A 14306-nucleotide genomic window follows, 5' to 3' on the forward strand; every position below is an offset into this window, starting at 1 on the left:
TCAGAGGGCACAGACTTGTTGACCTTCAAGATCATAAAAACTGAACTTCTCTTTGGGTAAATTGGCTCAGGGTAAAACAAAATCTCCGAGTATTAAATTAATGGAGACTTGGGACAGCAGGTTGGAAGCCCTGACTTCACAAGCAATCAGCACCAGACTTTGAGGGAGAATTAAACCCTCCCCATCTCCTGCCCCGGCTTGGAGATGAACATCACCAGGGACTTCTTCCTTGGCTCAGGAGAAGAGTATGATAAGGAAAGATTTGCTCACGTGCACATTTTTGAGATCTCAGTGTGTTCAAACTTGGCTATACTTCGGCACTTAAATACGCTCCAGACCTGGATGGCTCAAAGGGACAGCATTGTTTGAAATCTCCAGACCTCCTGGAAATAAATGGAAAACTTTTCTACTTAGCATGCAAAAGGGTCAAGAGTGGAGCACGTGTGCAGTGCGTGAGTGTTGAGATGTACATTTAGGAAAATCGATTTGTGCATCGAAGTTGGAAGGGTCGGGGCCCGTCTAATCGCTGAGGGACCAGCTCCTCCACCCCCATCGCATAGCGGGGAGGGAAAACGGGGGGACTGCAATGTTCCACACGTGGTCCAGGAAAACCAAAGTCATCCAGTTGCCCTTTCCAATGCAAGATGATGGATGTGAAGTAATGCGTGAAGCCAGCACGGGATACGTCCCTCCTTGCAGCGAAGGGGAAAGGGGGAATTTGACTGACTCAGACGTTTGCTGTCTGCTCTGCCATCTGCTCCTGGAACAGCAGGATCGTACAGCGGCCATCGCACAGGGCTTGTGGAAAAGTTACAGCGTGGTGCCAATCCTCGCTGGCTGGAGTTTTTTGGGACTATATTTAGCCCTTTTGGAGAGAAAAGGGGGTGTTATTGGTTGTTACTAGTAGAAAAACATGTGATTCAATCAGTAATGGCATTCGGTTCCACTGGACCACAGCAGCATGTGATTCCTTGCAACATCCACAGCTCCCCGCTTCTAACTTCCCAAGCAATTTTTAGCCTTATTTTTCTTATTCGTTGCATGCTCCATAAAACACCGAGCAAAAAAAAAAAAAAAAAAAAAAAAGACTCGCTGCATACCGAAATTTAGATCCACCATGCCCCATGCAGATCAGAGCGGAACAGCTTGGGATTGGAAAATACGATCTGCTGCACAACAGGATTTAACCCATAAATCTATGATTTCACTGGCACAGCTGCTATTTTGTAACATCAGACCAGACATCAATAAGAAAAGAGTTTGCTGGCACCGCGAAGGCCTATCATGTGGCTCAGCTAATTAAAAACTGACCTAGTCCATGATCATTAAAATGTTGTAATCACATGCCTGCAAGAGATTAGATGTAGAAACAGACCTCCCCTTGCTCCCAGAGATCAGCAGCTGAGTAAGTCTAGCTGAAGGGCCTGATGCTCAACCCTTTTTCTGAAGGCACGGGCTTGGCTTTTCTCATAGACAAGGACCAAAAAGTTGAACGTTCCTTGCTTCCTCTCGCTCCAAGACCATGCTTTTACCAGACACGGAGTCAGTATCGCCTTCAGATCCTCTGCTCTCACAAAAAGAGGCCGCTTCCTATATCACCAAATGCTTCTTACTTGAACTGGATTGCAGCCAGGGTGCTAAGGCTAATATATCTTAAGCAGTGCTAGAAAGGTGATTTAGGTAGGGGCGATAGCATCAGCTATAGGAGGACAGATTCCAGCCTTGGCACTCAATCCCTGACAGGTACCTGAAGACAGAGAAATTGATTTTCAATTCTCTTGAAAACTTTGCACTCCTTCTTACATTAATCTCTGAAGTACGTACACTCAGCAGAATGGGAAAAGTTAATTAAGGGCAGATGAAAGATGATGGAAGCAGAAGAATGGATAAGAGGGGACAGATAAGAGACAGCAGGCTCCTCAGAGGATGGTGAGGAGTTGCACTGGGAACCCACTGGCTTATGGGATTCCTCGATCCCCCCAAATCCCTGAGTCTGTCCAGTGCTTGAAACCCTGGCTCACCGAAGAAATTCCTAAGGTAAAAATATCTTCTCCCCAAATTGCTCGGATATGCCAAAACATTACAGCCATACCTCCTGCACTGGCTTTTTGGGGGTCTCTGCCTGCATTCACATTGTGAAGAGGAGGAAACCCCCCCAAATCACGACAGTAAACAAAAAAAAAAATTGTGCTCAGACACAGAGGTAACAGTTTATTTACCTAATTGGCCAATAGCAAGAAATACAAAGATATTTATTGAATTTGTTAGATTTTTGATCATCATACTCTTAAATGTTAGGGTATTGGGTTGCTGTTTTCTGAGCCTCATTAAACTCACCTCTCAGGGGCAACCTGCAGAGCTCAGAATCACGCTGTGACCCTGCAAGGTACACAAGGCCCTCAGACAATCCAGCTCGCTGATTCAGTTTAACTGGGCATGTCATCGGTTGCACGTTCTGAGAAAGAACATTTAGTCAACTTGTCTCCTTGCTTTAGACCCCTTCCAATGATTTTAAAATTCATTCTGGGGAAACCGCTCCAAAATATTAAAACGCTAACCCTTCTTCATTTCTCTTGCCTCTGGATTCCTTCTTATTTTGCTATGTCCCTTATGAGATGAACTTAATAGAATGGAAGACAATATTTCAGGCAAAGGCATTCAGCCGATTTATATAATGGCAAGATATTTTTCCATGTGTTTTGTATGCCTCTTAACACTTCTGTTTGCTTTTTTTAACCACTGTTGTGTAGGGAGCCAAAGGCTACATTGAGCAACCACAAAGAAGTTTAAGTACTTCTTCCCGATTAACATAATAAACTTAGAACAGAAAAATTGTAGAAGCAGCTCCAATTATTCCCTCTACTGTGGCTTACTTGGCATTTGTCAGTAAAGAATTCATTTCTTATTAGCTCCTTTCAGCTTCCTCCTAGCACCCAAACAGCGCTCCCTTCCAATGCCACGTCGAAGCTGAAAAGGTGCCAACAACGAAACCACGTGGCCAAAAGGCTACTGCATCTCCCAGTCCTGCTGGCCTACTGCTGGAGGCAGCACCGAGGAGGAAATGGATGATCCACTTAGAAGGTAGTGTAAAAATTAAGCACAGTGCACTTATCCAGGACTTACTGGGTGGGAAAGAGGGAGTAAACACCAGGATAAGAGACTCTACACGTACTCAGTACTTTCACGTTATCTTAAGATAGTCCAAGTCTTTTCTTAAGAAGTTCTTTGGAAGTCCACATTCATAAATGTGAAGACTTGGACTACAGACCAGCATAGTCACCAGTAACACACTGCAAAAGCAGATGCACTAAAACTGTTTTGAATTTGTTCGTTCCCCTTAAATAAGGGCTCAAGGCCTTTCACATATTTCCATGGAATCAAAAAAAAAAAAAACAAACCCAACCACTAAAGACATTTAATTGGATAATGGGAAATCCAGGTTCAAATCACACCCAGGGCAGTCAGTCTGCAGAAAGCTAGAGCACACCAGGGCAAAGGGCAATGCTCAAAGATTTATGCAAAGAAGAGCACACAGGAAAGTAGGAACTGGGCATGCCTATGTTGTGTGACAAGTTCTAAAAATTGGTCTTAATGATGCTTTATCTTATGAGCTACAATACTGAAACATTATTGTCAATTTTAGCTAGAAACCCATTGTTTTCTTCACAAATCTTGATAATTCTTTCAAATTAACATCAACTCAGCTGAGGCAGATGATGCCTTCTGTGGCCTGGTTTATGAAAAAACTGTTTGACTTGGGATGTAACTTGTATGGCTCTTTCCTCTGTTACTGTACAATAGAGAATAACACTGTGGTACCTGCAGTTACCTGAAAGCAGTAGAAAAATCTCCATTGGTAAATATAATCGCCAGGACATCCAAACTGAGTTGTGGGGCTAGACCACTTCTAGGCATACAAATTAATATTGCATTCTTGTTTTGTTCTCTAAAGCCTGTTAAAAGCTGTAGTTCTCAGCTCAGTGCCAATGTGGAGTGACATTATTTCTTGGAGAGACGCACATATAGACTGGCACCAAGTCAATATTTACCCTGGATCACAAGCATTTTATGTCAGGATGTCAACATATCACTCACAGGCAGTTCACAAACCTCCCAGAGTGTCTACTGAAGGAAGTGTCAGCTCCACGCCAGGACACTTCTACCCCACCGTGTGCCAGTCACAAGTGGAAATATTGCATCTTGCAACTGGGAAACTGGTTAGGGTAATGTTTCCTACCTCATCCTTGGATTATTTCTACTCACGTCTCTCTGGACATAATCCATCTACTGCCTTGGCCATCCTTTCCTCTGTTAGCTCTATATGTAACCCACAGATCTTCTGCTCCCCACCCTCACGTACCCCAATTCCCTCTCCTAGAGGGGCAGCTTCCTCCTCTCTCTCTCTTCCAATATCAAAAGGAATTTTTGATTTCTTCGCTTGGCTGGCTACTCACACATCTTCAAAGCTTGCCAGAAAGCTCCTTTCAAACCTCACCCAAGCAAAGTGTTTTTTTTTCTCCTATTGCTCTTCTGTGCTATTTCCACGCTCTATGCAACGGACACATTGCAGAAAGCTACCTTACTGTTCTTGCACTCTTCTCCTTTCTTATTAAATGCAGTCCTTCCATCGTTCTTAAAGCAGAAAAGCACTTTAATAGAAAGACCAACTCCCAGGAGGCTGCTGGATTTACTGAGCATTGACAGGGCTCTTGGTGCTCTGCTAATACAGAAAAGAAAGAGGAGCTCCTTCTCTGAAACGCACATGATCTAAACTGGAGATGACAGGATTATGGCTGTGTTAAGCAGTGATCTGGCTCCGCACAACCCCCAGAAGATGACATGTTCCCAACCCTTACAGCACTTAGAGGCCAAATAGATGTACAGTATAAAACAAGCTCCAAAGGAAAGGTTTCTTGGAGAATGTTTTTTTTTTCCTTAGATATTTAGGCTCCGGTTCAGCGTGTTATTTCAGCATAAGACCAGCCTCGCTGGACGCACCGAAGTTCGCCCCATGCCTTAACCTAGGAATGTGCTTCAGATGCACTGCTGAACCATGACCTCCTGGATTACGTGGGGTCAGAAAACACGCTTACAGCAGGGGAGACTCTTGAATCAGACTGATAGAGCACGAACCAAGATCCAACCTCCCAGCTGTGTTGGGCGTTTATTTTCATTTTACTCTTTAACATCTCATCACTGAATGGTGTCATGCAAGAACTGCGTGCGTACATCCAAGAGGCTCGCTCTGAGAAGACCCAAATGTGCAAAACAAGCAACTGAATTTAAGAGCTGTTTTTACATGGAGGACAAGCAGCCAGATCTGGAAGCCTCATTCAGTCTGACTTGTAGGCATTAAGGAGCTCCAAAGCTGCTGTTACGTGACTGTGCCGAGATCTCCCTGTGTTCAGTCCCGCTTTCTGCAGTGCTGACCTCTGCATTTGGCTGACCATTAGGTACAGACCAAATCAGCATCACAGGCACCATGGAGATTGCATTCAATGAGATGCATCTCACCAAAAAACAAGAGAGTCAAGAAGATTTATGTATCCTTTTTTATATTTGCAGAATTTCTAACACCAGGAGCCATATACCAGTCCAGTGATATTTCTTAAGGCTTTTAATTCTAAATCCAGAACTATTGCATACCCCAGTTACACCACAGTGCAACAACCTCGACCACGCTCTTAAGGCAAAGGAAGTTCCCAAAAGCAGAGCAACAAATAGCACTGAGAGCTCCTGATCTAAATAAATTACCTGCTTTGAAAACCTCACCAAACATGAGAGAGGTTTGGTAAGGGGTCCAGTCCTTCAGTGCTCTAGATAACCATGTTATAAAGGCCTATTTACAAGTTTAGTGCAACCTCTATATTAAAATCAACACAAGTTTTGTCCCCCTGCATGTCTATTAAACAGCAATAAACCCACCCCTTACTAAAGGAGAAAAATCCTCTATTTCAGTCCACTTCCATTTGTTCCTAATACAAGTCACTGCTGCTTATTTTTAAGAACCTAGCCCCCTATTTGAGATTTTTAAATTTTCTTTTTAAAACCAAAAAGTTATATATATATATATGAGACTGAAGGAAGTACACCCAGAATCCATACCACTTCTGGGACCAAAAGGCAAGGAAAAAGCACCCAGAAATGCTGGAAAAGACTGGCACTTTCCCTGCTAAGTTGTTCTCATGTTTCTTTAGCTCTGCAAATAGCAATGCTGTTGCACAATACGCAAAATAGATGTGCTTAGAGACTTTTTATCTCAGAAAAGAATAAATGCGTTGCTTTCTGATAAGATCAAAAATCCACAGAATGGGAAAACTCTAGGAAGAAACTAAATGCTATAAAATCCTGGAAAATAATTAATAGATTTTTCTGTGCTTTCATAATAGCATTCACTGGGGTAACCATAAAAAGCGATTATTATGGTAATAAAAAAGGATGAATAATTTATTATAAATCACAGACAAACCATTCCCTTCCAGAATTCTAAGATGACTGCATGCATATGAAAATAATCTCTTAAATGTGCATGCTTGCTGTAACTGTTGGGACAGAAATCATCTGCCGTTCTCTATAGTTTTATCGGATTTCTTTTCTCTCTCCCAAAGTTTTCCTAGGGAATTCAATTAAAGTGGAAGCATAAAACTGATCATATTGGCACCCCACTGTATCTGCAAGATTTGTTAGCCTACTTCTTATCATTTATTTAGCACAGGGTTCTGTTTTGTTGTCTGGGGCTTTTTAAAACATGCAGAAAAGGTTGGGGGAACTTCACACTGAGACCCTCCCCTAACACCAGCATCTCCTTAAGAGATGAAACCGATACCCAGCACACATTTGCTTGTAAATCTCATCAGCAACAAGTGCTCAGAACCTCAGGCATCTTTTTATATGGACTCACCATCACAGCGACTGTAACCTGTGAAAATGCAGGGAATGAAGCAGTTCCTCTCCCCATCTCAGGTCCCAAGAGGGATGTGCAATACCCCTGTGGTTAGTAGTGCAGGGCAGATGTTCTTACAAAAGCCACCCTCTCTCCATATCTGCTACAGCAGTAGGCTCGACAGGAGCCCTGAATTATCACAACACAGGGATTACCACCAAGCACAAACAAGAGAAAAATAAGTGAAGCTCCTTCCAAAACAAACAGCCGTAATTCAGTGTTTGAGACCTAACAAATTACCTATTGAGAAAAGTAGAAGCTAAATCTTAATAAAGCGTAACTGCCTGGTTTGGATTTCACAGATGCTAAAAATGTTTGCAATCTGGAATTAAACTAGGCTAATCTGAACTGTAAATATGAACCATAATTTGGACTATATCTGTAACCCGCTGGTTCAATTCACAGCTCATTTTTCTAGAGTTCAACAAGCTACACATAAACCTTAGAGAAAGAAAAAGAATTTGGTTAGCGTCTAATGTAATCTATTAAGTCCTCACACACAGGCCATAATAAAATTCAATTTATTATAGTTTGTAAAATGTGATTCCCCCCCGTGATAATTAAAAAGATATTGTAATAAAAGTCTTTAGTCCTCATGTGCTCACATTTGTCAAGATGCGATTTTTATCGGAGCAGGATTATAAGGACACGGAATCGCTCTTACAGCCTTCACGTGCGGACGCAGCGGGCGGGGAGCTGGTTTTGGTGTTATATCAAAAGCAGGAAATTGAGAGCTCGGTGCCCTCTGCGTGCTGCTGGACCTCCTCGGGCCACCACGGACCATCCGTGCTCCAGGGGCACGAGCCCAGCCTCTCGGTGAGGACAGCAGGGCGTCATTCAGCGCCGCTGCTGCCACCTGGAGATCTCTGCACCCCTTCCAATGTACACAGGTCCTCGGGCTGAACAGCAGGATTAATGCCAGTGCTCTGCTTTGGATTCAACAGCAAGCTCAGAGCAGAGCCCCTGGTGTTTAAGCAATGGGCAGAGGGATTGGAGGCGCAGTATTGGCCCTTTCAACCTGCACAGTTGGGTTTATTCAGGATCTTCTTGCCCGGTTTCCAAAAGAAAGAGTCTCGTAGCTTCCTGCTTAACTGAAGAGATGTGCATGCCAAGTTATCTTTCCCTGACTCAAGCAGGAATAGAAGGAGAGTTTCCTTGCACACGTTTCCAAGCCTACCTTCATAGCCAGCACTCTGCCTGAGAAACCTCTCATCCTCTTGGCATCTTCCTGGGGCACAGCACCACTGCTCCCGGGGCTTTTTCCTGGCCCATTTTCCCGTTCTGACACATACAGACCCAGCCCAGCCAGGGCTCCAGCCCCACGCTCACGCTGGGAAAACCCTGCAAGCTATCCCATCAGCTCCATGAGGCTGCTGCTCTGCGGGGTGCTTTGTTGTGCCTGTTCTCTGAGCCTAAAAAGAGCTTCGTTGCTTTTCCCATGGAGCCAGTGTGGATTTCCCTTACCGTGAGAAGAGAAGCAACAGACCACAGATGGCGAGGCTCATGCTGGAAGCTGCATCCTCATAAATATAAGCAGGGGCTGATGCAAGGAGTAAAACAGGACTGAACGTGGGGAATGCCATCACTTGCAGCTCACTGCTTCCAGAAGGGTGGATGCTGCACCTCGCATGCAGCCCTGCTGAACAGAGCCTCGCTGCCAGGGGTGACAGCCCCAGCTTCACCTCTGCTGAGCATCCTGGAGCTGAACATCAAATCTCAGCCGTATGAGGAAGCTCAAGAGGAAGCAGACTGCAAGGATACAATGCCTTGTCTAAAACACACTCTTCCTAAAAATCAGGCAAAACCCCCAATTCTAGGAAGTGTCCAAATTTAACATGCTGTATTTAACATGCATTCCTCCACCTTGTGAGGGATTTAATAGATCCAGACATAACACATGACAAAAAAAACGAATGGCTCTATTCTCTCTTTCCACAGCACCAGCAAAATAGAAACCTTTTAGGAGATTATAACCCTAAGTCTTATCCCTAGATTAATTATTTCTAAATATGCTGAGAAAGCAATCACTGCCCTACCCAAGCAGATCCCAGGGCAGGTTTTCCTATACCAGCACTCTGCACATTGCTGCAGCCAACCTGCATGCCAAACCACGACACAGACTGCTCCATAAGTTTCTGTTCATATCTAACTATAGACAAAAATATAAAATCTCTATAGAAAGTATTTCAGTGCTCGAGGCAGGATACCTTTACTCAGACAAGTGACTGGAGAAGCAGAAGATGGATCAGAAGAACTGTTAACTATCTGGAAGAGCACCCAAGGAATCCAAATGACTGATTTATTTCCTTTTTACATAGCACCAGGCCAAGACTGAAAGGAAAATCATGCTAAGAGCTGCACAGGGGACAGCGTAAAGGTTCATCTAATTTGTGGAATCTACGGCAAACCAAGCACTGCAACTTCACTGTGCATTTAAAACAGCCCCGCTACGATCTCAAGCAATAATGAAAAAAACGTGTAATCCATCTATTAATGTTCAATCTTTCCCTTTGGCACTACTCTGAAATCATGTTCTACACCTTAATCTCCAGCTTCTCGCACATTAGCACCGTTGCTGCAATCTGGATGCAAATCAGCGGTATCTGTGCTAGCCATAGCAAGTGAGCCAGAAGAAAGCAGGTGAAACCTTCGGGCATTTCATCCCCCCTACTAGAGGGAATCAAGTCACTCCGTGCATTGTTATCAGATGAGAAAAACTTAAAGGAACACGGTTGCTTACATAGTTCAAATTATCACTGCTCTAAAGCCTCTGTGGCCATCACATCACACAAAATCAGGGAGAAATGAGCAGGGCAATGCATGGTGACAGGGGGGACGTCATTTCTCACCGACACTGCAATAAAACAGCTAGTTCAGAGCAGGATTTGTACCTCCGGCTCATCTCCGTGCTGCACACAAGAGGGCACTGTTCTGTAGGCTCAGGGGATGGAGGAGCACACACGTTCATCGTGCGCTGCAGATGAGATTTGTTGTGCTTGCGCCAAGCAATTAGACCTTCTCTGGAGAATTAGCTGCGGAGCTGGAAGCAGACCTGCCAATTAATTCAGCATCTTCAAACACCTGAAGTGATTTGCAGACACCTTTGCTGACCAGCAATACCCATTTCCCACCAAAAACACAAAAACTCAAGCCATTTATCTTACCACATTTATCACTGTTAACACTTTTTGGAGGTTTCAAGATCAGAGCCAACTCCACGAAGACACCAGCTCAGTGCTTATCAGCACGGAGATCACACATGGCACGAAGAGCTTCAAAAGCCCAAAAGGTCCAACCCGGGCTGGATAAGCAATGCAAACTTGGCTGCGTATTTGAGGCTGAATCAATCTCTAATTGAATCCAGGGGTAAAGCAACTGGCCAGAAATCAGTGTGACACCACAGGGCCTCAAACTTGTACATCAGGCAGAAAGGAGGTGTCAACACCCCGAGCATCTTGGTCTGCTATCAAGTGCTCGCAGAAGTGGAAGGGACAGAAGCAACTGCTGCAGTCAAAGAGGCGAAGCAGGGAGCAGGTGTAGGGGAGGATACAAAGCCCACAGAGCTGTAGTTCCTCCAGAATAAATGCTGCTGAATTCATTTCAGGAAAATCATTCCAGCTTTTGGCACAGCCCACGTGGGCCATGCTTTTGCCTTCGTCCCCAGGCTGCCACCCTTCTGTGAGCTGCTGCCTTTGTGACAGTCTCTGCCCTCCGAGTGCAGGAGCACAACATTTCCTACAGCCCTCCCTCCCCTGCAGCTCACCCAAGCCGAATTAAGAGGAAAGACATTTTTATTATTTAAACACAGGCATCCACCCGCCTCCTGTCAGGACCCAGTTTTAGGCTTCTTTATTTCTCCCACAGCCCGCTGACAGATGCTGCATTCCTCCCGCTGCCGTGAATCTCTGCAACAGGGGGAAAGGCAGAGGCAGACCGGGGCCTTGAAACATAAGCGAGGCAGGAAATTGCTATCTGATCATTTGGTATAAAAATAAATGCAAGTGCAGCTTCTCTGAAGATAATAACATTGTTCTCACTGAGGAACTGGGACCGATGCCTTCATATCCAATTACCTGCACCCCAGAGCATTTTATTACCCCCTTCCTCACATTATAGCTTTCTAAATCTTAGAGGTAAGAGGCCAAAAAGCCTATTTATCTAGTCATCGGGGCTATTTTTCTACAGATTTCCTCCTCGCTGTGTGCCAGAGGACAAAGAGCCCCTCGCCATACAGAGGGTGCTGGTGGAGTTGGATGCCCTGGCCGCATGCTGCTGGGCTGGCAGGCGCTGGGGAGCGCAGGGAGCCCAGCACATCCACATCCCCCCGTCCTATTTACCGAAGGGACTTCCCAGCAGAAGTGTTGTATAAAGCTTCTGGATTAGAGGCATCCTGCGAGTGCCAAGTCGATCGTCCAGTGGAGGCTGTTCTTCTATTAAGTAACCTGAAGACGTTCTCCGTCCAGCAGCGCTGCGAGTTACCAAGGACAAAGTGCATGCCTGGAACAAATCTTTTGTCCTTAGGTAGCCTCTGAACTTCCTGAACTCATCCGAGCCTACGAATCGGGAGTTCATCTCTACATGCCACACTGAGGGATATTCATGTCTCCCTTGCCAATGCTCTGTATTACTATGGAGTCATTATATCATCAACTGCGTTTCTGAAAGATGTTTCAAACATCTGGTTAGCTTTAAATGCACAAAACCACATGCACGCATCAGTATTTTTCACGTTAATCTGCTTCTCCCGTGGTTATGAGGGAACGCTCCAGCAGATGAACCTCGATGACTCCTGATTGATGATGGACGTTCTGTTTACATTTCAGCTGACAACACCAAGGTATTTCCTCTCCAGCTGCAGCCAAAAACAACAGCGGAGAAGAACGAGCACCACCAAACCCCCTAATCACGAGTCACGGAGCCTGAGCCCGCTGTCTCTGGGCCACATGAGCTCCAGGGGTAATAACATCACAGCAGCGAACACCCAGCATCCTTCATCCCTACTCCGGAGGGATGCGGATGGATAACGTTTTACCTATTGCTTAGAGGCACTTACCTCTGATCTGGAAACCATTTAAACCAATGGCAAAGATTAAACCAGAAAGCGAGGAATCTCCTGCTTACTCAATTCCGTTTTGCTTCTGTTATCACAGAACTTGACCACAGAGCAAGGTGGGCACCCTTCAGGCTGCCAAAAATGCACTGCAAGTTTAAGGGTCTCCAGGGAACATTGCTGGGATCAATTCCCCAGCTTCACCACAATATAGTTCTAATCTGGTGCTACACAAGAAGTCATCACAAATCCCTTATCTGACCTGGAAGTGTTTTTCCATGTTTTTGCTATAAAAGGTCTAAAATATTTGCTTTCTCCAAAGGAAGTGTTTCTTTCGGTAAATGAAATAATGGGCATTGGGGGAGTGGAGAAGGGGGAAGATTCGTTACCACTATGCCTCAGAAGCATCTCTTCTGATAAAAACTGAGAAATAAAATGGTACCTGCAATGTAGATGACTTGAGGATCAGACAGATGTGAAAGGAAGGAAAAATCCATCAACAGTTTCCCTTGCCTTGGAAGAAAGAAAAGCTTGCCTGTGCTTCAGAGCTCCTGGAGCAAGGTATGAAACTGCCACAGACTGCACAAAATTCATTTTGTAATGACAACTCAGCATACCTAATAACAAACTACTTTATTTGGCCAGTCTTTGATCTGGTTATTAATTACCTTGCTCTCTGACAAGAGAAAACCCCCAAGCCCTGTGGCTGGTACCACAATTAGCACCACCTGCTTCAGTCCTTTGGTGAAGGTACAAGAGAAGAGATGAGGCAGGCTGCACCGATGCCCCAGCCAACAAGGACACGGTCACATTTGCAAGTCAGTTTCCCCTTTCAGCATCAAGAAACACCAGCCCTTTCCACTGGAACACAGCAGTATTTTCTAAGCTTTATGAACAAATGCATTTGAGTCCTGCAGGGACCGTGATATCATCACACCAGCCATTACATTTCACCCAAGCACCGGCTGTGTAAAGCCCAGGAACTAAAGCCCTACAATTACAGCTTCATTTGGGTTCTGGCTAAAGCACCTGAGCATGCAGGCTTGATTTGACGAGCACCAGGAGACAGTAAATCCTCTGTGGTACTCATATTCAGAAACACGTGCTTTGTATCTAAGTCTGAATGTGTTGGTTTTAGCTTCCAGCTAGGATTTACATTATAACTTTTCCTTTTGTTTCCAAAGTTTTCTCCCACAAAATTATCCCAGTGCATAAGTACCAAATCGCTTCATCTTTTTTTCCACAAATTCAGTAGATTAAGAGCTCTTAAACGTCTCACTTTCCCCAGCTCTCAAATCATTTGCCTAGCTCTTTTCCAAATTGACTTTGTTTTTTAAAAGGGCTGTCAACAAATAAAGACCACCAAACCCACAGAGCTTGGTGGGAGAGCACAGGGCACCCCTGCACACACAACCCAGCGTCACTGCAGCCTCTGCTTTGCCAGCCTGGGACACGGGGAGCTCATTCAGTTACTGTCCTGTCCCCTTCACCAAGACATATTTCTGCAGCAGAGTCACAAGTGCCATAGGTGCCCCTTGGATGTAGAGTTACAACTGCATCAAAGCACATTTTATTTCCATGGCCTGGGTTTACCAAGCCTTCCAGACCGCGTGGCATTACTTCTTTGCTCACCACTGCACCCTTCCCAGCCAAAGCATGAGCTGTACAAAAGCTTTATCAGCAGTAATTTTATCTTTGACTTTAGGTTGCTGATGAGACGATGGAATAACAACGTGCCAAACTCCACAAAGCCCAGCTAGCAACCTCTCTTATTTCATAAGGGTTCCCTGATGATGACTTTTTTAATGTATCAGCCAATTCTTAATCCACTTGGTATGTGCGCTTGATGCTGTAAAAATGCTAATTGCTTTCTTCAGCTTCAAATCCAGCACTTCCAAAAAACTATCTAAATGTATTTCACCAACCTTTGTCAACCAAATCTTAAAAGAAAGGGACAAGTTCTGTTTGACAGTTGGCTTCCATTTATGATGTGTCCACCAAAACCCACATTTGTTTAAGGAACCACAACTGGAACAGTTTATTAGTGCTTTCTTCTCCTCTACAGGGAAACTCTCAGGAAAACAGAGCAACCAGTCAAGCAGTACTGGTTGAGTCAATTGGGAAGCCCAATCTAGGTAGAAAGGCAAGAGCTGCTTTTCCCCGTGCTTTGCAAGAAGAGAAGCAGAAAACCAGATAAAAGCATCAATCAGTGCAGGGCACTCGGAGCAGAGAATTTGGGAATCCCACGAGATAATCATCACTCAATACCATCTCTCCAGAAGCACAGCCATTAACTGGTAATTGCTTCAAGAA

At 44.7% G+C, this 14306-nt stretch overlaps 1 protein-coding gene across 2 annotated transcripts in view; it reads right to left on the bottom strand.

Moving 5' to 3' along the window:
- The window catches only part of ZNF469 (zinc finger protein 469), a 220188-nt gene that overhangs the window by 162918 nt on the left and 42964 nt on the right, over positions 1-14306 (bottom strand). The gene's annotated exons all lie outside the window — the stretch shown is intronic.

The sequence above is a fragment of the Anas platyrhynchos genome, chromosome 12 (genome assembly GCF_047663525.1).
Source record: "Anas platyrhynchos isolate ZD024472 breed Pekin duck chromosome 12, IASCAAS_PekinDuck_T2T, whole genome shotgun sequence".
In the NCBI taxonomy this organism is placed as follows: Eukaryota; Metazoa; Chordata; class Aves; order Anseriformes; family Anatidae; genus Anas; species Anas platyrhynchos.